This window comes from Acinonyx jubatus, chromosome A1 (assembly GCF_027475565.1).
Source record: "Acinonyx jubatus isolate Ajub_Pintada_27869175 chromosome A1, VMU_Ajub_asm_v1.0, whole genome shotgun sequence".
Lineage (NCBI taxonomy): Eukaryota > Metazoa > Chordata > Mammalia > Carnivora > Felidae > Acinonyx > Acinonyx jubatus.
In genome coordinates, this window is record NC_069380.1 from 29,898,420 (window position 1) to 29,925,233 (window position 26,814).

Here is a 26,814-nt window from a genome sequence, read left to right on the forward strand (position 1 = left end):
AAAGGCTAGCAGGTAGAGAAGCAGACCTGTAAGACATAATTCCATCTGCAAAAGAAGAAGTCTAATCTATTTTCATGCCAAAGAGGAAAGGACTTTTCACTTTATTCATCACTTCATTAATCTCATTTCAAAAGGGAAGTCCAGGGCTGAAAACAGAGGTTATTCACGTTTCAAACAAACTCCTTAGGCATAATGAGTGAGCAAAGCATTCAACTGTTAGACTTTGTTGCTTTTCTACCAGCTGGAGACAAGTACAATGAAGGTCATACTATTTAATCTTACATGTAGATAGTCGGGGTTGGAGAAAGAATTAACTTGAAAAATGGCAAATTATAGATCTGTTATGCACTGGGGCTCAGGCAGAGTTTGGAACAACATGAGAAGCTCGATGGTATCTTTTTCCACCTTGTTTTAGTCTACAGATTGACTGAATGAAAAATACTGTGGCGAACCATGAGAAATAACGAAAAGCCCTACATACCCACCACCATTCTGCAGCAAAACGGAGGGGTTTGGAACGACTGGAAATACTTCCACCCCAGGAATTTCCAGGACATCTGGTAAGTCAACAACATTATCACAAACATTATGGCCAACAATGTGAGTTCTTGCAACAATGTATTCATTTTCCAAATGTTCCAGCTGAGAAAGCCACATAGAACATTCCCACCATCTAGCAGATGGCTAATGGGGAAGCCAATATTTTCTGTGGAAAGCAAAGTTTCTTCTTCTAACATGAGACAATTTCAGCAGAGAGAACAAATAAGCATTTGTTTTTGTATTCTATTCTCTCGCACTCATAAAGAGACTGCATTATAGACTATTAATTTTAAAAGTGCATAAGAAAATGAGTTTTTCCTTGAGATTACAGAGCTAAGACATTTTTAGATCCAGAAATGTTTGGTGGTGGGGACAAGGGCTACTGCTTTCCTATCTCGCATGAGACGTTGGGGTTAGGGAAAAACTTAAGCACTATTTATTATTATTGCTGATTTGTGGGTGAAAAAAAACCCTTAAACTATGTGGGTGGAAATGAATTTGCGCCTGCCTACCTCACATTTACAGCGGACTCGTAGGATGTGGAGATTATGAATGAGATTTTACTTTCATAGAAAATGAAACAAAATGAACAAGGTGTGGTTGCCAAGTTTGTTTTAGGAAAGAGTGGGAGCAGGTGGCGAACGAGAGATAAAACTTGTTATTTGAGTAACACTGAGTTTCTCCTTCTAGTTTCACAGACTATTTTTACTGTGCCAGGAAAGTGGGTCGATTTGCCCTGCACTGTTTTACCTTCACTTATTAGCATCACGTATTCAAGGGAGTGTATGTGTAACACACGTAAAAATCTAACACATACTGTAAAGAGTGGGAGCTTGTTATGAAATAGATGGTTTCGCTTGTTTGTTTTGTTTTCTAAGCCGTTTGGAGGATGAAAATGAAATTTCTACTTTTCCAATTTGGAGTGTTTTTGTGTCCCTGCTGACTAAAACCCCTTTATTTTTAAATTAATTTTGAGGCTGCCAGGCAAAACTACTGGCATATCAAATTACCCCTGTTTTTTTTTTATAACAGGCTCCTTAACTCTTTCAATAAATATTAAGACACTACAGGCCTCCTATGTGCAAGAAAATATGCTATGCTCTGCTGGGTATATGAGGAACTTCCATAGAAGCTAACGTGTAAAGACATGCTAAATTTCAGTCAGTCGTCTATCATATCTGCCTCCTTCCTCTAAAGACATGGGTATCTTAGCTGAAACACCCATTTGGTGGTTGCTAAGAGTCTGGCTTTCTAAAGCCCGTCTAAGCTGGAGTCTAAGATGTTATTCAGGGTTGGCTAAAAGATCAGGTGTGCTCTTCCTATAGTAGAGTTTTGTTCAAGAAGCAAGAGAGCCAAAACCTTGTAAATAGCTCCTTAATCAGTGTGGTAGGTCAATAATGCTTCCTCCTCCCCCCCCCGCCCCGGCTTCTCAAAGGTGTCCATGGCCCAATCCCCAAAACTTATGAATATGTGTTATGAATAAGGACTGATGCAGATGTGACCAAATTAAGGATCTTGAGATGCAGAGATTATCCTCGGTTATCTGGGTGAGCTCAAGGTACTCACAAGGACCCTTAATATAAGGGTCAGAATCAGCAAAGATGTGACACTGGAAGCAGAGATTGGAGTGATGTGCTTTGAAGATGAACGAAGGGGCCACAAACCAAGGCAGGCAGGCAGCCTCCAGAAGCTAGAAAAAGCAAAGAAACAGATTCTTGCTGGGAGTCTCCAGAAAGGAACACAGCAGTCCTGCTGACAGCTTGACTTTTAGCCCAGTGTGACCCGCGTTTTATTTCCAACAACAGAACTGTGTGATAATAAAGTTGCATTGTTATAAATGACTAAGTTTGTGATAATTTGTTACAGCAGCAATAGGAAACTAAAACAGCCAGACATCCATAAATAATTGCCGTAGATGTTTTTGGAAGGAAGATGTAAACCCCTAAGTACAAAAAATCCGTGGCATAGCAGGAATTTGTCTCTTTCTCCGCTCTGGCAGAATCATACCTGCACAGATCAGCACTGGTTTTTATGCACAAGGAAGCAAGGGGCAAGATGTGCAAAGATGCTTCTCCTCCTGCTCTCAGCTGCCACCTTGTCTTTGCTCAGATTGATACCCCTTCCAAATGAATTGGTAATCTACAGGAAATACGCACGTATGGTCTCCTCTTGACAAGTTGTCGACAGACCTGAAATGATGCAAAAATAATCCTGGAAAAGGCTCAGTCGAGCATTAATGGATACATACTTCTGATTTTAACATGACCTGTTTCTACGTCACCTATAATGGCCCTGGAGGACTGGAGATGATGGTGACTTGGAGTAGATAATCCCTGAAGTTCTCTGATTTCTTTGAGTTCCATGATGTGTGTTTCTTTACAGAAATTCAAGAAGTTGCTCGCTGATATTGCATAACTTAGTGGACAGGTGTCAGAGAAAACAGCAAGTGGGAAAAACAAAAACACTTGTAAAAGGAATGAATCATCAGAGAACAATCCCCTGGCCCTGGATAGTTCCCATGCCTTGAGCATACACCCCTGTAATAAGCAGGAACAGAATCTGTAGTCCTGTATCTGGGTCCTGTTTATACCAGGACTGAATGTTGGTTCCCCCTCTGATTCACGTTTATTTTGTAGGACAAGATGGGTTTTTTTCTGAGGTTAAGCCTCCTGAGTCCCTAAGCCTGAAGTCACTTTTTCTGAATGACTGCCATGTTCCCCTGGATTCCTCCCATGGATCTTGGTCATCTGAATTATTGCTCTCATCAAATTGTATTATAATCATTTATCTGTCTTCTGCCCAACAGATTGTGAACTCCTTGGGAAAAGGAGTGGAGTCTCACCCATCTTTCTGTTTCTGGCACTTCAGTGAAGGGCCTTCCCTGAGTGAGCACTTCATACACGTTGCTTCCACTGTTGAAATGGGAAAAATGATCTTCTCCCTCTGAAATCATTCAGCTTTGTCATCAACCTTGATGTCAGGCTTGAATCCTAACGCCATACCTGACTTCCCTCTTTACTCTTCCACTCACTGAAATATTCATTGTCTGGTGCAGCCACTCATTCACCACAGCTATACTTCCCTGTGCATTGCTAAGGTTTTCGCTGCACTCGGATTCTTAGCTTCTAATGCCTGAATGACTGCAGGCAGAACATTCCAACCGCTCCTAAACCCTGTGACAGAAGAAAGCCTTCATATCATCTCCTTGGCTTATATTGATTATTTCCAGGTACAAGCTCATGGACCGGTCACAGGATGGCTGGGCCATAATTACTCAGGAACTTTATTGCAAAACAGGCATCATGCCTATGCCTGGATGTGCTAAATGAACATAGAACTTGTGTCCCTCTAAATCCATATGTTGATGTCCTAATTCCCAGAAGCTCAGAATATGACCTCGTTTGGAAACAGGGTCCTTGCAGATGTAATAGTTGAGTTTGGACAGGGTCATGCTGGAGTAGGATGGGTCCCCATCCAATTTCCTGGTGTCCTTATCAAAAGGGGAAGTTTGGACACAGGCCTGCACACACAAGGAGAACAACATGCGAGGATAAAGGCAGAGATCGGGGTGAGGCTTCTACTAGTCAGGGAATGCCGAAGATTGCCAGCAAGCAGCAAAAGCTGGGGAGCCCGCCCAGCAGTTTCTCGTCACAGACCTCACAGAAGGAACCAGCTCGGCTTTTGACTCCATTGTGAATGTGTAGCCTCCAGAACGGTGAGACCATTTGTGTCAAGTCAGCCAGTTTGTGACACTTTGTTAAGGCAGCCCTAAGAAACTAACATACCAGGTAATTCTTCTACGTAGCCGTAGTTTTTGAACTGGACTCATCACAATTCCCCCCCCCCCCGCCCCCATATTAAAACTTCAGTAGCCTAAGCGGTGATTATAAGGATGAAATGATTTAATATTTGTAAAATGCCTAAAGCAAGGCTAGGCACATAGTTAGTAACTACATGCATATTCAAATTAAAAAAAAAATTCTTAGAGCCGAAAGCAGCGATATGGCTGTATGCGGACACCATGAGATGATTTTCGATGGTGTGGCTATGAAAGCAAATCCTTATTAAGAATGTAACTGGCATATCAGTTCCACAGTTTCTCAAATTTAGGTTGAGGCCAAGACAGGTAGTTCAGCAGTAATCTGTCTTAGAAAGACCTGCATCTTCGAGATCTATGCATGCTCATGAATCTTCCAACCCTGAGTCACTGGAGTTTCTGGAATATATTGTTAGGATAAAGGGAGAGTCTCCATGATGTGGGATGGGTCTTGTTCACCGAGTCTCCTTAGGAGTCAGTGCCTTTTCAGAAACAACCAGGCACTCCTGTTTGTGTATAGACGCGTCCCAGATGAGTGGAATTTGGCAGACAGAGGCCAAGGGCCCTGATGGGAACACATGCCAGCAGTCGGTGTTCACTACCTTCCAGGCACCCTTTATATGGTGTTCGCCTGTATTCTTTTATTTTGTTGACATGATCACCGGGAAGTTGGTAGTAAATTATCCCTGTTTTTACCAAGGAGAGAACTGAGGCACAGAGGAAGGAGGTCAAGGCAGTAGAAAACATAGGTTGTCAGTGGCAAAACTGGAGTGTGAGCCCAGCCATCGGATATATAGATATATATATAGATAGATACAGATACAGATATAGATGATATAGATATATAGATATAGATCTCTATATAGATATCTCTGTATATATCTATAGATATCTATATATCTATATCTATCTACAGAGATATCTAGATATCTATATCTAGAGATATCTATATCTAGATATCTAGATATCTATCTAGATATAGATATCTAGATATATATAGATCTAGATCTATATAGACCTATAACTATATAGATATATAGAGAGATCTCTGTCTATATATAGATATCTCTCTATATAGAGAGATCTCTTTCTATATAGATATATATAACTATATATCTATATATCTATATCTATCTATCTCTCTCTATATAGATATACATATCTGTATATCTATATATTGATATACATATCTCTATATCTATATCTATCTGTATATCTATATAGATCTCTATATATGTATAGATATCTCTTTCTCTCTATCTCTATCTATCTATCTATCTATCTATATTTTAAAGAATATATGCAAAGCGGATACTTGTATAAGCACTGGCCCCATCAACAAACAACACTGCCAGTGCTCTAGAAGCTTCTTGTGCAGTCTTCTATGACCATGTTGCCTTCTGGTAACACCTTGCTACCTGGAAATAGCACTGTCTGATCATTGTGATGGCCATTTTCTTGCTCTTTTATAATCTATCAAGGCTTCTAACCCCATGCTGTTCTTATTTTACTTTTCTTGCTTTTTTGTAAATTTATCCTCAATGCTTATAATCCTACGCTACCTTTTTTTGTTTTGAAACCCAGCATTCAAAGCCTTCCACATTAGAGGCTCTGTTCTCACTTCCTATTGTGTCCCTACTTGAACCCTCTCCTCTATCTTCTGATTGATTTATATGCCCCTTAACATGTTATACACATTGCTTTTTCTGTTACATCTGTTCTAGCAAATGCCTTCCTCCAAGCCTCCTGTCCCCAGACGCACCCTTTCCTTATGGCTCGGCTGCCTTGGGGACCCCCTTCTGATGGGCTTATTCCATAGGGATTCCCTCTCCCCTGAACTGCTCTCATCCTTGTATCTACTCCGCCCATTTTTTTAAGTTTATTTATTTATCTTGAGAGAGACAGAGAGAATGCAAGTGAGGGAGGGACAGAGAAGAGAGGAAGAATCTCAAGCAGGCCCTGAGCTGTCTGTGCAGAGCCTGATGTGGGGCTCAGACTCATGAAACTGTGAGATCATGACCTGACCTGAAATCAAGAGTCAGACACTTAACCAACTGAGCCACCCAGGCACCCCTCTATTCTACTCGTTTTATACTTTCTTTGCAGTGCTGTGTGATGCTGTTCTTTATTATTATAAAGCCTTAACATGTTTGTTCCTGTTACTAATGTTTTATTCATTGTTAGTTTATTCATCCACTACATATGTATTAAGCACACTGATAACACCTTATGAACTGTGTGGCAGATGTAGGTTCTGTGTACACAGCAGAGAATAAGACGTACGAAGTTCCTGCCATCGTGGAGCTTCCTTCCTGCAGTGGCGAGGCAAATGAAAACAAGGAGACAAGTACATAAGATAATTTTAGTAAATAAGGTATCCTAGCGAGAAGCACTGAAGGCAATGAAACAGGAATGGGAGAGGTAAGGAAGGGACGGGTATCCTTTGAGCTGAGAGGTTTCCTACCATCTGGGTGGTAACCTTCAAGTCAGAGAGCCGATTGGGGCGCCTGGGTGGCTCCGTCGGTTGAGCCTCCGACTTCAGCTCAGGTCACGATCTCACAGCTTGTGGGTTCGAGCCCCACGTCTGGCTCGGGACTGACAGCTCAGAGCCTGGAGCCTGCTTCAGATTCTGTGTCTCCCTCTCTTTCTGCCCCTCTCCTGCTCATGCTCTGTCTCTGTCTCTCTCTCTCTCTGAAAAATAAACAAATATTTAAATATATATATATATATATATATATATATATATATATATATATTTAAGTCAGAGAGCCAACTCAAACAGCCTGAGCATGGAGGCCTGAGCACGGAGCAGAAACAAGCCGGGCATGGAGGAAATGAGGAATGAGCAGGAGGGGCAACAGGCTGTAGAAGTGATCATGGGTAAATGATGGAGTCATTTGGCTCTGGGTGCTAACTAGTAATGGTAACTGGCAACTAGTTGTAAGCTTTTCTAGATGCAGGGAGATAGCCCTGTACAGTTTAAAGAATGGAAGGGATATACTTTTCCTTACTTATGAGCTCTTCCTTCATATTGTCTTCTTGCTTTTTATATACATGTTTCTTCCTCTAACTAGAGTGTTCAATCTTTGTAGTTGCTTGACAATTTTTACCGTCCGTACTGCCAGTCGTGTTACCAAACCTGCGCAGATGCCCTTTCGGGGCGGTGATTACACTCACAGTTTATTTCAGTGTTTGGGAAGGTCAGACGTTTTGGAGAGTCCTGAGTATATTCACAAACCCCTCAACTCAGTGAAGTTGCAATTGGACAGTCGAAGTCGCTTGTGGTTATTACGCTGTCAACAAACATGACCCACCCTGGGAGCCGCTCAAGAAGTGCCAAAATAGTCGTGAGTTGTTCCAGATCTAAAGCGTGCCCTTTTATGATTAGGGGTCACTAGATGAGACTTGAATTCCAGCTGACCTTTTGTGTACCGCTCAGAGCAAGATGCACAGTTAGGGAGAGGAACTGTGGATTCTGATGAACCTGGCAGACACAGCCATTGCCTTTCCACTTAAATTTCCTAGGGACGCTGTGCATTTCATCTCCATACGGCATGCGCTGTGCTTCAGAGAATTTTAAATGAGCAGAGCAACTGTCGAGAAGTGAAAATGAACCCTAACCAAATTTGTCAACTTATACAAAACTGAGACGTGACTGTATAAGGCGGGGGGGTGATCCGTTCATAATAAAGAGCTGAGAGCACGCGTCTGGCATGGAACATTCCATGTGATTGATACTTGGATTGCTCTTTACTATTTAAAGAAGCAAAAATGCGCTTCGGAATTGGAAAGAAAGGTCTGTAATTCTGTGAGACAAGGCAGGCCAGGAGCGAGGCGTATGCGGGTGGCCTCGGGCAGGGTTTCTCAGGACTAAGAGAAGAGTCTCCAGGACTAGAGACCTGAGATTAGTTATTAGACAGTGGCCCCAAGGCAGCACTGCCCCGGAGGAAAGCACTGATGTTCTCATCACACTCCATTACTCCTCAATGTTGCTAATGAGCCAGATTTCCAAAAGGGATTGCTCCCTTTAAATGCGCGTAGTTGTATACTCACCAAAATGACTTGGAATTGTACCTACAAATGGATTATATTTCAATCTCAACTGTCCAGGTAGCCGATCACTTGATCTTCGTACTAGAGATGTAATGACTCATTGCTCCAAGAATAGTCTGCAACACGTGGGTCAGAGATGCTTTCAAATGATTGTGCTTACAAGTGTTCCCCAGAGATGTAGTTTTGGGAGAAAATAGTACAGTTCCAGTCACCAGGCACCTACTCTTCAGTTTTAAAATCGATCAGCACTTATTGAACTGCTCCCATCTTCCAGGCACTATGCTGGATGCTGGGAATACAATGGTGAACAAGGCGGAAAGGGGCCCTGCTTTCGTGGAATGGACTCCCTAGTGCGGACACAAAAACACACAAGCACACACATACGACAAAGACATACATAAATAAATGATTGGAAAGTTGTATTTGAGGCCTGGGGCGGGGGGGAGGGTGGAAACAGGAAAGAGGTGAGGTTACAAAGTTGGCAGATAATCAAATAAAAAACCATAATGTTTGGCCTTCTTTACTCAATAAGAAAAGGCCTTGATGAAGGAGTGACTCTGTGATGAGATCTAAAATGAAAGAAGGACTTAGTTTTAAAAATATTAGAATGGGGCAGGTGAGAGCCCTGCAAGCAAGGTGACAGCTAGATGTGTTCCAAAAACTGGAATGGCCTAGAGCGTGCAGCGGGTGAAGGAAAGAATTATACGTGATGGACAGAGGGTCTGATCAGGCAGGGACTTTTAGCCATAGGAAGACGTTTGGATTTAACCTAAATGCAGTGCAAAGCCACTGAAAGTCTTTAAGTAGGGAGATGTATGGTCAGACTTGTATTTTGCGAAGCATGAGTATTTTTCTATGAATTTCCCAATATACCTGCTATATTGATATAACTTGGAGTCTTAACAAAACCAATACTGTTCTAAGTTTACAAACTTCAAATATGTCTTCCGTTCATATTATTTACCTTTATGATATTTATTGAGTGTCTACAATATACAGCATAGTCACTATGGACACACAGAGAAGATAGAAGGTCATTAGTTAGGGTGGAAGAAAACCTTCACATATGTGATGCATACCCTCCCGGCCTGAAGTTCAAGACTCTAGGAGCTCAAGAGAAGCAAGTCCTTAAACCTGTGGGTCATGACGGCTGCTCTTGGGGAGGCTGCTCTATTTCCCCTTCCCTCCACCCCTGCCCCTCCCTGCCCCAGGATTCTAGACCTGTCAGCATATGTTAATACTTCAGTGTTTGGATGCACGGCTATATAAGCCCATACAAATAACACAGAAGTTATTATGTATTTTACTTTCTGCGTGTATGGTTAAAGGCAGGTAGGTTCTGAGTGATAAAGTTCAGACGATTATGTGAAAGCCAGCCCCAACTTTGAGGCTTGATCAAGCCATGAGACTCTTTGTAACAAACCAGTGCTTAACTTCACCACCAATGTTTAGAAATAGTATGGCATCTCAGTGTGGTTTTGAATTGTATTTCCCTGATGATGAGTGATGTTGAACATCTTTTCATGTGTCTTTTGGCCATCGATACCATATATTTTCACTCATATGTAGAACTTGAGAAACTTAACAGAAGACCATGGGGGAAGGGAAGGGGGAAAAATAGTTACAAACAGAGAGGGAAGGAGGCAAGCCGTAAGAGACTCTGAAACACAGAGAAAAAGCTGAGGGATGGAGGAGTGGGGGAGAGGGGAAAATGGGTGATGGGCATTGAGGAGGGCCCTTGTTGGGATGAGCACTGGGTGTTGTATGTAAGTGATGAACCACGGGAATCTACCCCCCCGAAACCAAGAGCACACTGTATACACTGTATGTTAGCCAATTTGACAATAAATTATATTAAAAAAAAATAAACCATGTTTGTAAAAGATGCAAAATAAATTAATTAATTAAAAAAAGAAATAGCATGGCAGAAGGGGTATCATCATAGACAGTGGTGGATATGGTGGAGTCAAAACTGTCCACATTAAAAATACTGAATTAGGTAGCACTAAAAAGTGAAACTACCAGCACATTTTTAAAGGGAATCGAGAAGAACATAGGTCTTACAGGGGATTTTTGCTGTTATTTCTGATGACTTAAAATCTCTTTTTGTTACGTCACCTAGAAAACAGCTTTGTGCAAAGCTAATGGATGGGTTTCCTGCTATCATAGAGCAAAACATATGTGCCCAGAGCATAAAGACTTATTTTCACCTTTATTCTTATCTTAGTAAAACAGTCCACTGACTGTATCAGCCTTCGTCTGGCTGAGGTTGAGGGCTGCTGTAGCAGGCATTAAAGCCGGTGAAAGGGAGAGGGGCACTGGAGATACTTAAACTGCCACCGGCATAAGCCATTATCTTCACCCTGTGAAAAATTGCCTGATTTCCTCTCTTGATAAAACTAGACATGAGTTTAAAAACATTACTTAGACACATAAACCTCAAATACCTAAGTCTTTACTCCTCTTCCTTTATCACTCGCCAGAGCCTTTGAGAATTGGGGGGTGGGGGGGAGGTAACTACTGGTAATGAAATGCACTTAGGGGAAAATGTAAGGTTTCATTTTTGACGCACAACTGATGGAACCATTATCTCTGGAGGGCTTATTCAATCAAGAGCCGGAGATGCTGAAGCAGAGTAAGAGTGGTGAAAAGCCTTTCACTGAGACATCAAAGCAAACTCTGCCAGGCAGGTCCTCTGTTGGCCCCCCTTCGCTCCGGCCCTGTTAGGGTCCGCCCTTCCATAGGACTACATGGCATTCTCTCTGCTGAGGGGACCATTCTCTGAGTGTCCCCTAAGTTTGATCTGAATACCTTGGCAGAGCATTGATGCTGTCTCCTCTCTGTCCCCAAGCCACCTTCCCCGCGCGGTTCCCGGATCACTTCCTGTACACACACCCAGTGCTGTGCCATCCCAAACTCCCCACTGCTCAGCACACACTCTTGTGCTTGTCTCCTCCTGTGCCTTTGTTCCTGATGTTCTTATCGCATTTAAGGAGCCCTTTCAGATTTCATCTTTTTAAATGAAATCTCCATAACTCTATTCAGATCGTTACTGCCTATTTTCTGTCTCCATGCTCTGGTTTTGCATTTTGCTTCCATTCCCCAGTTTTAGCACTTCCATATTCCTCGCTTATTCTGGTTGTGTTTCTATCTTCTCTTCCCTTCAGACTGTGAATTCTCTGAGAATAATGAGTCATTTCATACTGTGTCTCTCTCTAAAACTTGCACATCCAAAGGATATTTATTAAGTGCATTCTAATTGCATTCTTCTAGGTGCTGGGGGAAACAAATAGAACAAAACACACATAGTCCCCATTCTCATGGAATTTATGCTCTGGTGGTGGGAGAATGACAATAAACAGGAAACACAGACAAACAAAATAATTACAAATTGTGATTCAAGTCATAAAGCAAACAGGATGCAGGATAAAACAGTCTCTGAGGAAGGGAGACATTTCATTGGGTGTGAGAGCAGGCTCCATTGTAGCGGTGACCAGAGGGATGCAAAATTGCCATTCTGGTGAGTGGCAGTGGGCAGGCCAAGTAGAACATTCTGGAGAATAGGACTGACAAAATCTGGAGGCAGGAAAATCTTGGCGTATTCTAGGAATGGTCTGAAGTTATTTTGTGATAAGGGGGAGAGAGGTAGGAGGTAGACCTGGGCAGATGGCAGGAGCCAGACTACTCAGGACCAGGAGTGTGGGCTCTGTTTTAAATGCAGCGGAAAGCCACTGGTGGGTCTTAAGCAGCAATGTGATATTGTTTGATGTATATTTTTCAAAGCTAATATAGATAGCCTTATAAGACCAGGGCTTATTTAGTCTAAAGGAATATTAATGGTTATCATTTTCCCACTGGAAGCATTTGCAAGAACTCGGTCTGTAAGGGTAGAAAACCGCTGAAAAGAATACGTAATTCAAGTTGCTCATGTTGGCCAGGTAGTGTTAATTGTCTCGTTTCTACTAATCTATGAAAAATGTCTGCTAAACAAACTTCTAGTATACACAGAACATTGGGGAGTGGGGTGGTATGTGTTTGTGGGAATATGGTACCCCTGTAATTGAATTCTTAGAACAAATATTTAAGAATTAGCACATTAACTTGTCCTTATAATTCAGATCTCTTCCTTTCACTTTATTTCTCTCCGCATTTAGGGTTGCCCTTCATGACTGTGAGAAATCCGCCAATTGTTCTAAGCAAGAATCCGCACATTTTAGGGAGTGATTCATTTACCTTTTAACAGGCTTTTTTTTTTTTTTTTTTTTTTTTTTTTTTTTGTGGTAGGTGAATCTTAAGTGTATTTCTGTAGAGCAGTAAAAAAGAGGGGCAGGAAATGTGATGCAAATATCAACTTTTAGACCCAAGAGGTAGAGAGGTGGAAGGACAGACTTTCTGTCTGAAGAGATTCCATTCTAATGCTCTTATAAAACTTCCCTGGTAATAATTCAACTTGGAATAATGCAGCAAGTGTTTATTGGTAGCCACCTATTTGTAGCTGAAAAGACTGGAAATAGTTTCACACAATGAAACCCAGCTATAAGGCAAACTGACATAAACCAAATGTTCCTGATAGATTCGCCTACTCTTCACAAACAGAATGGGTTCTGCAACAGCGGGAGTCTGGTCCATCTCTAATTTTATTCTCCTATTGGTGCTCAACCTTCCTAGATGGGAGGTGGGGTAAATGTTTCAATTAACTTGAACATACAGGGGCGCCTGGGTGGCTCAGTCAGTTGAGCGTCCGATTTCGGCTCAGGTCATGATCTTACAGTTTGTGGATTTGAGCCCCACACAGGATTCTGTGCTGACAAGCTCAGAGACTGGAGCCTGCTTCGGATTCTGCGTCTCCCTCTCTCTCTGCCCCTCCCTTGCTCATACTCTGTCTCTCTCTCAAATATAAATAGACGTTAAAAAAATTCTTAAAAACGTTAACTTGAACACATAACACTCTAGTCTGGGGTTCTAGGATCCAGGCCCACTGGGAGGAAGCAAACTGTTTAACAACTGTGATGGGTAGTATACTTTACCATGCAGTTTCTAAACTTTTTGAAACTAGTTTGTGGAATGACAATAGCTGTAAGAGGTGAAATTATATATTTAAAAAATATATATATATAATTTATATATACATTATTCATATATATTTTTTATTTTTTCACTGGAAGCATTTGCAATATTATATATTTGCAATGTTATTTATTTGTAATATTATATATTTGTAATATATTTGTAATATTATATATATATTAATAGCCTTTAACTTTTTTATGAAGTAATCCAGTAAAATTGACTTCTACCCAATCCCCACTATTCTCACTTTATTGGCAACATTTCATCTGTGGGTTGTTGTTGAGACATTTTTACTGTTTACCAGATGGGGTAAGATTTTACATAACTTAAAACATCTGCTCTCATTGCAGTCCAATATGATCATCTATTTATATTTTTGAATTATATTATTCATTTCCTTTTAAATGATCATGAAACTGTTTTCAGAAGGACAAGTTTACATGATGTTTGCCAAAGACATTTAACTTTTCTCTTGCTTTTTTTCTTGTTTATCTGATATTAGGATAAGCCATATTGTGAGCTATGAATGTAGCGAAATATTTAAATGTATTTTCATTTTGGAAATATTTGATTTCATAATTACCTGTTGTTAATGCCACCTCTTCTTTCCTGCGTCCACCTGCATATAATAATTTCAATATAAATATAAAATATAGAAAGCTATTTTCGATTGTGCTAGGCATCTGATGTAAAATTAAAGTTTGCAAAAAATACTGGGGAATAATACTGATCCTGAAAGAATGGAAGAAGGAAAAGCTATGCAAAATAAAAACGGAAATGGACTTATTTACTAGGACTTTGAAGTAGCTAGTAATAAAATTACTGTTGTACAATATAAAAATAACTTTATATATATAATTGTCAAAGTTGGATATAGATGTTACTATTGTTGCTCCATAACGCTCCAAATTGGATGTAGATGTTACTATTGTTCCCCCGTTTTATAGACAAGGAAACTAAAGCTCAAGGACATTTAGCAGCTTACTCAAGGTTACAGAAGTGAAATCACTGGGGCTCAGACCACAGTCCCTACTAAATCCTTGGAAAGCCCAGTTAATAGCAAACATGTCTATGATTCTGAGAGATAAGATGACAACTTCCCTTTTATTTATTATTGCAGCATGGTTTACAGGGTCTGTTGCTCCCATAGGGTTAGATATCACCTTGGGGGTCACAGTGCATTGGCTGGTATAATGGGTCGAACGGTGTTCCTCCAAAAGACATGGCATGTACTAACCCCCAGTACCTGTGAATGTGGCCTTATTTGGAAATAGAGTCTTTGTAGATGTAATTCAGTTAAAGATCTCCAGATAAAGTCATCCTGGCCCTAAATCCAATGACAAGAGGAAAACAAAGGGGCGCACCTGGGTGGCTCAGTCGGTTAAGCGTCCGACTTCTGCTCAGGTTATGATCTCGCGGTTCGTGAGTTTGAGCCCCCCGTCCAGCTCTGTGCTGAGAGCTCAGAGCCTGGAGCCTGCTTCCGATTCTGTGTCTCCCTCTCTCTGTCCCTCCCCCGCGTGCACTCTCTCTCTCTCTCTCTCAAAAATAAACATAAAACAATTTAAAAAAAAAAAGAGGAAAACAAAGACGACACAGACACAGATCCAGGTAAAAATGGAGATAAAGTTTCGAGTTCTGTAGCTTCAAGTCAAGGCAAACCAAGAATTTCCATCAGATACCAAAAATTAGGAGACAAACATAGGATGTATTCTCTCTCAGAGCTTGTGGAAGGCACCAACTAGGCCAATACCTTGATTTTTTGCTTCTGGGCTCTAGAACTACAAAAGAATGAATTTTCGTTGTTTTAGGCCACAAAGCTTGTGTGACATTTTTCATGACAACCTTAGGAGACTAAAATACCTGGTTGTCTTCTATAATCTATACAAAGAATAATATTTAAAAGTCATAATTTTGGCCACACTTAATTTTATCTTTTTACAGAGAGAGAGAACTGTGGAGGGATACAGGGGTGGGGGACGGAGAGAGAGAGAGAGAGTGTTTTAAGCAGGCTCTCCATTCAGCGAGGAGCCTGAAGTATGGCTCGATTCCGTGACCCTGGGCTCATGACCTGAGCTGAAATCGAGTCGGACTCCTAGTTGACTGAGCCTCCCAGATGGCCCAAGATTTCTTTTTTTTTAATATATAGAAAACAAAATAAAATGGCAAGGTGACTAGAAATGCCAAGAGAAGAAGCATTAGGAAAGCAAACGTTCGTGGAAGCCAATGAATCTTCTTCTTCAGTGCCTAGGTTTCCTGGCCCTGGGCTGCCTGTCTTCCCCTGCCTGCAGTTTCACAGACAGGGGTAGTGTGACTAAGGGGGTGGCAATTCTAGGATATCCGCTAGTTAATTATGTCACTCTGGAAAAGTCACTTAACTTCTCAGAGCCTCATCTATAAGATCAGTGTGGTGGGGCCATCGGCCGTTGTGAACTTGGATGGTTCACATTCTCACCTGAGGTCTGCTAGCTCATTGCTACCGTTCCCTCAGGAGCAGAACCCAGCTGGTCAGAATCAAGGCACCTGTGTGCAGGTCTCAACCACCCCCCCCGCCCCCCCCCCCCCCCCCCCCCGCCCCGCATCGCCAGGTTGCTAGCCGTCAGCTTCTTTTCTAGACAATAATGGTCATTGTGTTTATTGGTGGGTTAAATAGGAAAATACATGTGAACCGTATTTTTGTCACAGTGTAGGTGCTCAATAATGATTTTTCTTATGTCGTTAACCTTTACCTTTTGTTTCAAATGCTTAAGGTCGGTTCATCATCACGTTAACTCAGTCTTGAAGGCCTTTCTAGGGACTGACAAGCAGGTGTCCTCATGTCTTTTTAAAAAATTCCCATTATTTTTTTGTTTCAGTTTTCATCCTTGGCTCTGTGTTCTATGTATCACCAGCAGACAAGGAGATGTGTCTTGAATGCTGTTTAGTTTGTGTTAAGAGGATGGGTTGAAAATGTTTTTTGTTTCCGACTATGCTCTCATCACACCTCCATAAACCCACATCCCGGGAATTTGAAAATCTCTGTACTAATATTCTAACCATGACTCACTGGAAATGGTGCTCTGCCATTGTCTGGCAAATACAAATGATTGACATTTCTAATGGATTTTGGAAGAGGGCTTTTTAAATGAGACAATCTTCTGTATATGACTTAAAAGCACCTAGAACCACCCACTGGCATAAATTCAGGCCTGCCTCAGAGTGATACTGTGTAACAAAGCAGGGACTCATGATGATAAAGCATAATACACCCTTAAAAGTCTGGATGAACTATGAAGTTTATTCTCTGTTGCTTTTTTTTTTTTCCAGTAGAAAGAAATATATTTCAGAAACCAGTGAATTTTGAAACAGCAAAGATTTGTTACATTTTTCAGACTAGGTTGGATAGTCAAGTGCATGGTCCGGAGCAGCACTTAGGAAACCCTATTTCCTCTTTTTTCTGTTTCCATCAGGCACTACAAATTGCTCCACAGCTCCCAGACTTACCTCAGCTCCCAAGTCACGGTCCTTTCTCTGCCTCCCGCACTGTTCCCTTACAATGCACACTGACCTGTCCCAGCTTCAGCTACAGGAGCTCTGTCCTGTTTATGGGCAGGGAGCAGCGACAGGGTTGGCCGGACAATGCCCAGGATTCTCTTGCTTGAGCTGGGGCAAAGGCAATGAAGTGTATGTAAAAAGTAATTTTTAGACCTGTCACAATAGTAAGTTTCTAATTATAAACTTGTAACTTCAATGTACTTCCAGATATATTATCACATTTCCTCTTAAAAATATTTCATTAGATACTCATAATACATGACTACGTTGGGGAGGCTAGCTGACTTGGTTGAGTATAGAGGTAAAAGTTGAATCTGGTCTGGGTCTTGTAACTCCTAGTACCATGTCTCTCTCAACTTTCTTTCTTTCTTTCTTTCTTTCTTTCTTTCTTTCTTTCTTTCTTTCTTTCTTTCTTTCTTTCTTCTTTCCTCCTTTCTTTCTATCTATATATCTATTGTCTATCTATCTATGATATATCTATCTATTATCTATCTATCCACCCATGCATCTAATCATCTATATATCTTCATCCTTCCATCTAGTCTCATTGCTTTACTGTAACCATACTCGAATGGGTGTAACTCATGCTCTGAGAGCAGAATGCAGGAGGCAATAGCCATAAATGGTTGGCATCATCCCAACTGCCTAGTGCTCTGTGGTGTGTGCCAATCCTTATGGTCTACCACCACTGAAGCTTCCAACGCTGTCTAAAGTGTCATAACAACCGAAGGTAAACTATCAGAACAGAGGACCAAAAGGGGAGAGATACAGGCAATGAGACAATTTTATGGGGTGGCTGTGGTATAAAATTTTAATATCACTTATTCTTAATTCCACCTTTCCTGAGTAATGTGTCTGTTCAAAATGTAATGCGATAAAAATAAAATGAAATAATTACTTTCCTAGTCTATAAGTGGAAATCAAAAGTCAGTGGAGAGGCAGCTTTTCAAAGTCAAAACCCATTCAAAATATGAAAAAAATTGTATCAGTTTGTTGTTATTCATGAATTATTCTATTCAACAAACCTTGGGGGTGGAAATGGCAGAGATTTAATATCATAAAGCCTTCTTGAAAGGCCAGCAGGGTATGATTTTTTTTTCAAGTTCATTTATTTATTTTGAGAGAGAGAGAAAGAGGGAGAGAGAGAATCCCAACCAGGTTCCATGTTGTCAGCATGGAGCCCAACACGGGGACTCGATCTCATGAACTGTGAAATCGTGACCTGAGCCAAGATCAAGAGTCGTATGCTCAACCAACTGAGCCCCCCCCCAGGCACCCCCCAGCAGGGTCTGATTCTCATTCTGTGCTCATTGTAATCCTCATCCCAGTTATCATGGTAAAAATTTTTATTTTCAAAACACATGCTTTTTAAAACATGAATTAAATAAAATCAGTAAGATTCCTTTCTTAGTTTAGAGGCCACAAACTTAGGCTTTGTGGGCCATGTGGTCTCTGTCACAATGGCGTACCTCCGCCTTCGCAGCTTGAAAGCAACAATGGGCATAAATGAATAGATGTGACTATGCTCCAAACAACTTCATTAAAAAAAAAGCACACACAAACAAAAACAGGTAGTGGATGGATTTCACTTGCAGGCTGTAGTTTGCTGACCCCTTTCCTAGATCAAGTCGGGAGGAAGGGTGTGATGCTAGGTGTTTTTGCTAACATCCAAGGCGGGACAAATACCTGTACGTGTCGCGGGACATCGCTGCGTTAGCTTATCCCTATTTATTAATATATGCAAACACCAGTCAGCTCGCTTCTCCTTCCGTGTGATTCAGGAATCTCTTTACTTTTCTGTAGCAAAGAAACAAAGTGCCGGTTCTCTTCAAGGCTAGGCCTGCTCTGTAGGGGATTGGAAACAATTGCAATTGGAAAAGCAAATATTCTCCCTTACCAAAGTTTTAAGACAGAAAGTGGAGAAATAAAAACTTCATTAGTAGCCAGACCTGAGCCTTGGATGCTCATTGAATTTGAAAGCGCCAAATAGGTGAAAAAAAATGAATGCATCAATCTTTCAGAATCAATGCATCTCTCTGCAAATAGAGCTAACTTTCTATTTCAACCCCATTCTCCCTTCATCTACCATAGAGACACCAGAAATCACATCGTCCCTGAGTTAAATGACATTACAGTGCCAAGCATAGATTCTTGGTGTATAGATTCTTAGCAAAATGACAACCATACTGTGAGCTTTAGAAAACGTAACATAATGCAACATACGATCCATAGAGAAGCCTCCTAAATAGATGGGAAGCAAGCAGCTGCGAGCTGTCTCTTCCAGCACCTGACCTCCTGAGATGCTTAATAAAATAGCCTACAAAGTATTACTCTCTCATCAGTGCCAAGAGGCATTTGTGGAGAGATAAATAAAGCTATTTTCCAAAATGGGGAATATTCTGGTGTGCCGGTATTGAAATGACAGTTTCTTTATGGGATAGGAGATGGGCAGGAAAACACCAGCCGGGTAGTTGCCCCTGTGCCCACCACCAGTGGAAGGTCTATAATGAGATTCCAAATTAGATTGCTGAACCTCGGAGACAAGGTGCTTCACATCTGTGAGATGTTCAGCTTGACTTCATAATGAGTTCACTGAGCAGAATGAACCACACTTGAAATCAAATACTTTGCATTCAGGATGAAATAAGTGGGGATCAATCATAGTCAGGGAAGTAGCATTTGCTCGGAATGTAATGCTAGACTGAGCTATAAGAAAAAAAAGGGGAGGGGGGACAGAGGCACATGGAGTGGACAAGAGAGCCCTGGTTCATGGGTGACACTGGTGACAGCAATGTGCCATGTTTGTGTTGGGGCAGAGCTGCACCTCTGGAGATGGTATCTGAAGAAAGCGGGGTGTGAGAAGGATGAAGGTTCATGCTATCTGCCCAAACAAATCAGCATGCCCAAGAAGCACCCAGACACTGCCATCTTAGGAAGCATTTTCTGAGTGTACTCTTCTCAGAGTCTTTTATCTGGGGGCAGCTTTGGGGGACCAAACTGAGCGGTGTTGGTCACCGAGTTGTTTGGTGTTGCATGCTGGTGAGATTCTAGAGGAAGCCGGGCATACCCCACCTATGGATGGCATGACTGAGTGTCAACAAATGCCTGGGAAAAGCCCTGGAGGTGGCCGAAGGGCTACCCAGGGACACAGAAGCTTCCAGAGGAGCACCTCTCACTGCCCAGGCAGCTCCCTCGCAGAGCCCCTAAGATGAGTATCTGGAGACAGCTCTCTGGGCTGGCATAGCAACACCCCAATAATCCAGAGCCTTTCATCCCAGCCATTCTTCCATGATTAGTATACCTGCCAGGGCCAGAGTTTCCCCAAGGTGGGGGTTGGCTGCCGGAAATAATCAGGGGCGCCCCCAGGTGTGACCCACCTCTCCTTTCTCAGAACCAATATCGTTACCTGTTCACTGTCTAGCGGGGAAATGTCACTGGAGGCCTCATTAACAGCAGACAGTACAGAGAGTCATCGTATAACTTCTGGCCTTTCTGCACGATTTGAAGCTTATATTACAGGAGGAAGAAAAAGAACAGGTGTCATGACTTGCCTTTTTCTTTTTTCATCTTGCAACTGTCACTCACAGGGTTCCAAACAGAATGAAAAGTGCCAACAGGAAGCCCAGTGAGTTGCCTGGCCTGGGAGGTTATGCTGGTTTGTTGCAGTCATTGCTTTTACCAGAAAGGACAGTGACCCAATGTCTCTCTCTCCTACTTTCTCTTTCAAGATTTTCTTTTGGCTTGACATAGCCTCTTGGCTGCCGAGCTCCATCCAGCTCCCAGCAGCCACCTGCTCGGATCCATCCTAGACAAGGCCCTGCTGCTGGCCTCAGGCTACCTTCTGGAATCCTCCAAAAGTCCTAGGGGAACAAGTAAGTGCATTTCATTCTCTCTGTTCCTCACCGTGTCTGCTAATGACAGCTTTCTGTTATGGGGGGAGAGAGACTGGCCCATCTGGTGCTCCCTTGCTTCCTAGTAAGATTGTAGGAGGAGAGGGGAGATATTTTGGACAGCAGCCTCTGGCTGCTACTATAGCTCCTTCTCTAGACTCACCCTGCAATGCCAAGCTGTGATTTTCAGCCTGGCAATCAACTGGAAATGAGTGAGTGATACGATGGAAAGCTTTCAGGGCCAAAGAAAAGCAGGGTGGGGACATTATATGTATTATGCAGTCCCTAACACAATTAAGCAATGCTAATGTGTAGACTGCATCTACAGGAAAAAGGTGTTTCCCAAACTGCTCTATCAATGAACTTGTTCTGGGGCATTTCCCAAGACTGTATTCTGGTGGGAACTTGAAGGGTTAAATGTTGAGAATGATCATTGCTGTGTATTCTGTGTACATACTGAAGTAGGATACTTACAACACCCACCGATAGCCATTGCTATCAAGGAGACAAGAAGACTATGGTGTCTCATTAAGGCAAGTACAAATTGATCCAGGGTGTTCAAGGTCAAACCATTAAAAGAAGTGCTCTTGTTCTGCTATTTGTCCCCATTTCTTTCTTTCTAATGTACTCCTCTCCAATTCGTTGAATCCCACCCCCACGCCCCATTCTTAGACTCTCTTGGGGAAAATTCCATGTACTTTTCTAAGTTGAATCTCATTTTGCTATTCTTGTCCATATTCTTGTTCCTAGGGGAAGAGACATGGCTAGAATTCTTGTGTGTATGACTGATAAAACCTTTAGAAAAAAAAGAGATAATGAGGCAGAGACCAACAGAGACTCAAAGACTCCCCAGCGTAGATACAACACAACGGCTCTGTCATCTCGAAAGAAATCTTGTCATTAATATGCCGGGGATGGGAGTCCTCATCTGAGTGGTCATGTGGGCGGGCTGCATTTACTGAGTACCTGCGGTGGCGATGCAGACAACTGTCCCAGTCACAGCGGGAAATTATGCGGGAGCAAGACACTCTAATAAAACAAGAGGAACACAACAAAAAAAGCACTGAAAGATACACAGAGAAAAAAATGACTCTCAGAAGCACTTGTGTCATATGGTACATTGTTACCTGAGTGCTAAGGATGGGGCTACAGTGGCAGAAGCAGCTAGAGCCCGGAGGACATTGTCTGGGGCAGCCTGCGGGGTGGGGGGAGGTGGCTCTGCATACCAAGACAAATTTGCATCTGGTGGAGAAGAGACTTAACCAAGATGCTCAGGCAGCGCTGCCAGCAGTGAGGACTTACGGGAAGACCAGAGCATTCTTAGCTGGTTCTTGCTCTGGTCCCTCTTGGGTTAGAGCCCCTTCCTACACATGTTCTATCTCAGCTTGCTGTGGGCCTTCTGCTTTGTGAGTGCCAGGAAACTTGAAGCTTTAGAAACAGAGACTGGCTTCCATTCACACAGATGTGCCACCATGTTCTCCATCGTATGAACTGGTGATGGAATAGAGAATTTGACTTCCTTTTGCTAACGTAAGTGCCAATAAGATCCAATCAGTTATGTCGATATCCTCTCTGGCCCTTTCACTTTCGCTGGACAGTTCACATGCCATATGGCAGCTACAAAAAATAGCCCTAGGCAATGAAGCCTTTCAAAGCAGTGGTCTTGGATGTTTCCCCACTTATGCGATGCGCTGGCCATCGTCTTTCGGGCTCTGCATGCTGCTTTCATCCATGCTTCTGGCTTCTTTGTCTTTGGCAAACCTTTGGACTCCTCTACGATAACAGCGCCTTGGTTCTCAGCTCTGTCCCCTTTCCTGGTTTCTGTGTTGCCAACATATTCAAGGAGGAAGCACCTTCACTGGCTGGAGTGTTCACCTCTCTCTGCCTTTTACATACTTCCCTCTTTACCTCTCACCCTGTACCCCACTACCCTTCCCTTCCCCTCCACACCACCAGGGGAAGATTTCGATACAGATATCCCAGCGATTAAAATTCTTATACTTGGGCAGGAAAGAATACTGTTAAAATAACTTCCCAGAAGGGATGGAGTAATTTTTCCAAAGTTAAAATGTTGATAGAATAGGAAGAGCCAGGTCTAGGGGATTTGATTACTTTGAATTACTCTAGTAGTCCTCAACCTGGGGGATGACTTTTGCCCCCAGCCCAGGATCATTTGGCAACGTCTGGAGACATTTTGGTTGTCACAACTGCGTTGGAGAGAGGCAGGTGGTTGCTACCTGCTCTAGAAGGTAGGGATGCCCCTTATATCTGTCGATGCAGAGGACTTACTGGGGCTAAGATGTCAGGGTGCTCCAAAGGAGAAGACCTGAATTACCCTAACTGTAACAAAGTTGTGCTGTTTACATTTGGTAATTTAGTTCACCTGGGCAGAAAAAAGATCCGTTTTCCTTAGCTGGACAAACCAGTGCAATTTTCTTTGGAAGAAATTCTTATTCTTGTCTCCTCCCCTTACTCAGTTTCCAAGAAAGGATCTATACCAGGGACTGGCAAACTTTCTCTGTGCCAGGTAGTAACTGTTTTAGGCTCTGTGGTTCCGAGAGGCAAAACTGAAGCTATTTATACAACAAGGGAGAGAATCCCTGCCCTTTGCCTTGATTGGGTGGTTCCAGGTGGTGGCAAGCTTTGCACCCAGTTGCTGTTTGCTGGTGGAAGACCATCTGGCTCAAGGGGTGGGGCCTGGTGGTGAGGCGACTCTTGGACAGAGATTCCAACACCCAGTGCTAATAGCAAAGTCCCTCAAATTCAAGGGGTATCAAGAGCTGGCCTTGGGCAGTAGCAAGCGTCAGCTGCTGGCTGGGGAGGCAGGTGCTGGGAGTGGAGTGTGGGGCACAGGGTGGATGCCTGGGCTTGGTCTCTGCAACTTTAGTGCTGGCCAGCTCAAGTGCCCCCAGGCTACAGAGAAACAGAAAGATACGGCCTACAAGCTGTAGTTTGTTAGCCCTGACCTAGATCATTCTGGATTTTGTATTTCAACATCTTCATCTTTCTCTGAGAGACTTCTTTTGTCTCAATCTGAAGAGAATTTCCCAATGTTTCTCACGTTTTGGGTAACAACAGAACTTAATTATGGAGCAAAATCATATATAAGGATCATTTTCCCTAAATGAGGTCAGTCCTATTCAGCTCTGCCACGTAAAGCTTTGGGTTGCTAGACTTTAGGGGGACATATTGGATCCATTAAGATATCTGTATCCAGATTACCTACCACTTAAAAAAAAATGAGACTAGAAGGCATAAACTCCTCTCTATTCCCTAAACCTGTGAAACTTAGCCCAAGATATTGGTCTGATTTTATTGGCATAATAGTAACAAGAGTTAGTCTAAGTAAGTTAAATATTTCATATATTTTATATGAAAGAAAGAGAAGTAATTATTAGAAAACAATAAAAACTATAAGCACTTTTCTCCATTCTCGGAGAAAGAAGTATATTGGCCTTTGTATGTTACTTTTTCAAGCTTCTTCCTCTATCTGTGTCCTTGATCCAAGTTTTATCTCCTTGGAAATAAGCCTTTTAACAATCTTTGCTGTTATATCCACTAACATTTTCAAGGAAGTACCATTCTGAATGGTGAATACTTTAGAAGCATTCTCATTATATTTGTGAACAACGCACTAAAGCTTGCTCTCCCTGCTATGTAACAGTAGTGGAGATCCTAGCAAGTGTAATAAGACAAGAAAAAAAAAAAGAATTATCTGTTTGGTAGTTTACCTTCTGCTCATCCTGAACTGGTGGATTTTCATGCTTATATTTTCAGTGTTTTAACTTTTTATTGCATTTTCTCCCCTTAGGTGGACTCAATGTCTCCAGTGGCTTTAGCTATAGGATATAAATTAAGTGTCCAAATCTGTGTTGGAAATTCAGACTTTTCTCCTGAATCATGCTCTTAATATCTAACTCTTCATTAGAAAGTACCACCTGTATACCCCAGAGGCATCTGAGAGTTGATATATCCAATACATTCAACACTGAAATCATTATCTTCCCCTGTAAAACTGCTCTTTCTCTATTTACAGGGTTTATTCATACCAAAATGTCAATAGCATTGATAAACCTCCATTTTTTCCCCCTGTATTTCGTATCATGGGAACAGGGCCAGCCTTCACTCATCCCACAATCCTAAATTCCGGGAGTCATTCCACACTCATCATTCCATAGACAACTGTGCACCAAGATTCTCTTTCCTCACTATTTTGTCATTTGTGTTCTCACTTTTCCTGTTCCACTACTATTGCCTTAAATTAGGCTTCCATCACATTTCTCCATAACTGTTGTAATAATATATTAATTAGCCTCCTTATTGAAATTCTTACATTCCTCCACAATATTGCAAATATAGGGACCTGTTGAAAATGAAAGTCTAATCATGTTATTTCCTGACTTAAACTTTTCTGGAGTTCTCAAAGCCTTTACAGTTAAAGCAGAAACTATTTAGCATATATACAAGGTCTTTCATTTTCTAGTCCAATACTACTAACAGTATTCATTTATTCTTTGGATATATTACATTTACTTAATATTATATGCCAGGCATATGCATTTACCTATATTTAATTTAATCTAAAAAAAACAAACCTAAAATGAAGATATTTTTTTAATCCTTCCATTTACAGTCAAGGAAAAGCACAAGCCTTTAAAGAATTTATCCAAGGGGTGGCTGGGTGGCTCAGTCAGTTAAGTGTCTGACTCTTGATTGATTTCAGCTCAGGTCATGATCTCACGGTTCATGAGTCTGAGCTCTGCATCAGGCTCTGTTCTGACAGTGTGGAGCCTGCTTGGGATCCTCTCTCTCTCCTTCTCTCTTTCTGTTCCTCCCCTGCTTGTGTTCTCTCTCCCCCCAGCCCATCTCTCTCAAAATAAATAAATAAACTAAAAAAAAAAAAAAGAATTATCCAAGATCACAGAGCTGGAAAGCTGCATGTTTGTAATTTGAACCTGAATGGCCTGATTACAGAGCACAGAATACCCCTGCCCCCCTTTCCCACTCAAGAGAATGCAGGTGCTCAGGAGTACCCCCTTTTCCTCCTGTTTCTTCTTTGAGACTTGGCCACACAAAGTCAGCTTAGTGTTTGTTTTATGGCACATTCTTAACATTGCCATGCACTGATAATTCATTATTTTTAATAATGTTATAACATCCTCAAATGCCGCCTAAAACATGACTTAAGACCTTGACAATAATCTAAGCCTAAAAATATGATTCATCCTTTTATTTCCCTTCCCTGTGTCTCTGAAGTTACCATCCTTCAGAATATTTTGTTTTTGTGTACATTTATTGCTATCATATGTATTTCTAGAAAGTATATATTTTGATTTCAGATGATTTCACTTCAAAAAGCTATCATAATGCACATAATCTTTTGGGACACATTGCTGCTAAGACTAACCTATATTACTGTACTCCGACCACTATATTAGAAAATGTTTTGTGATATACCAACTTTGATTTATCCACTCTTTAGTGGATGGGCACTGGCTTATATCCAGGACCTTGGTTTGAATGGTGGGGCCATGCACATTCTTGTACAAAATTCTTCCTCTTATAGAGCTAATGGGGAAGACAGAAAAACACAGAGAAGTAAATAAATACATAAGAAAGGTATAATGTATCTTTTTCCCTTTCTCACTTTATAGTTAATGCTACAGCAATTCTAAACTACTGGCACCGAAGGTTTGATTCCTCCAAATTTTTGCTCATATTGTTTGATCTGCACAAAGTATCTTTTGAGCCCTGGTGGTTTCTATGTAACTTTTATTTCCTTTTGTCTTTCAAGATTCAACTTAGAACCTCTGTTATGAAGCTTTCAGTGATACCTCCCTGACTAAGGTAAGGGCCCCTCTTTGTACTCATATAGCTCCTTATCATACCTTTATCACGTCTTTTTCACTTTCT

At 41.7% G+C, this 26,814-nt stretch overlaps 1 long non-coding RNA gene across 1 annotated transcript; it reads left to right on the top strand.

Moving 5' to 3' along the window:
- LOC128313934 (uncharacterized) lies at window positions 1–26,814 on the top strand. Its single transcript, XR_008295081.1, has 3 exons — window positions 1–560; window positions 20,740–20,883; window positions 26,696–26,814. It is a non-coding gene; the product is annotated as an uncharacterized LOC128313934 (long non-coding RNA).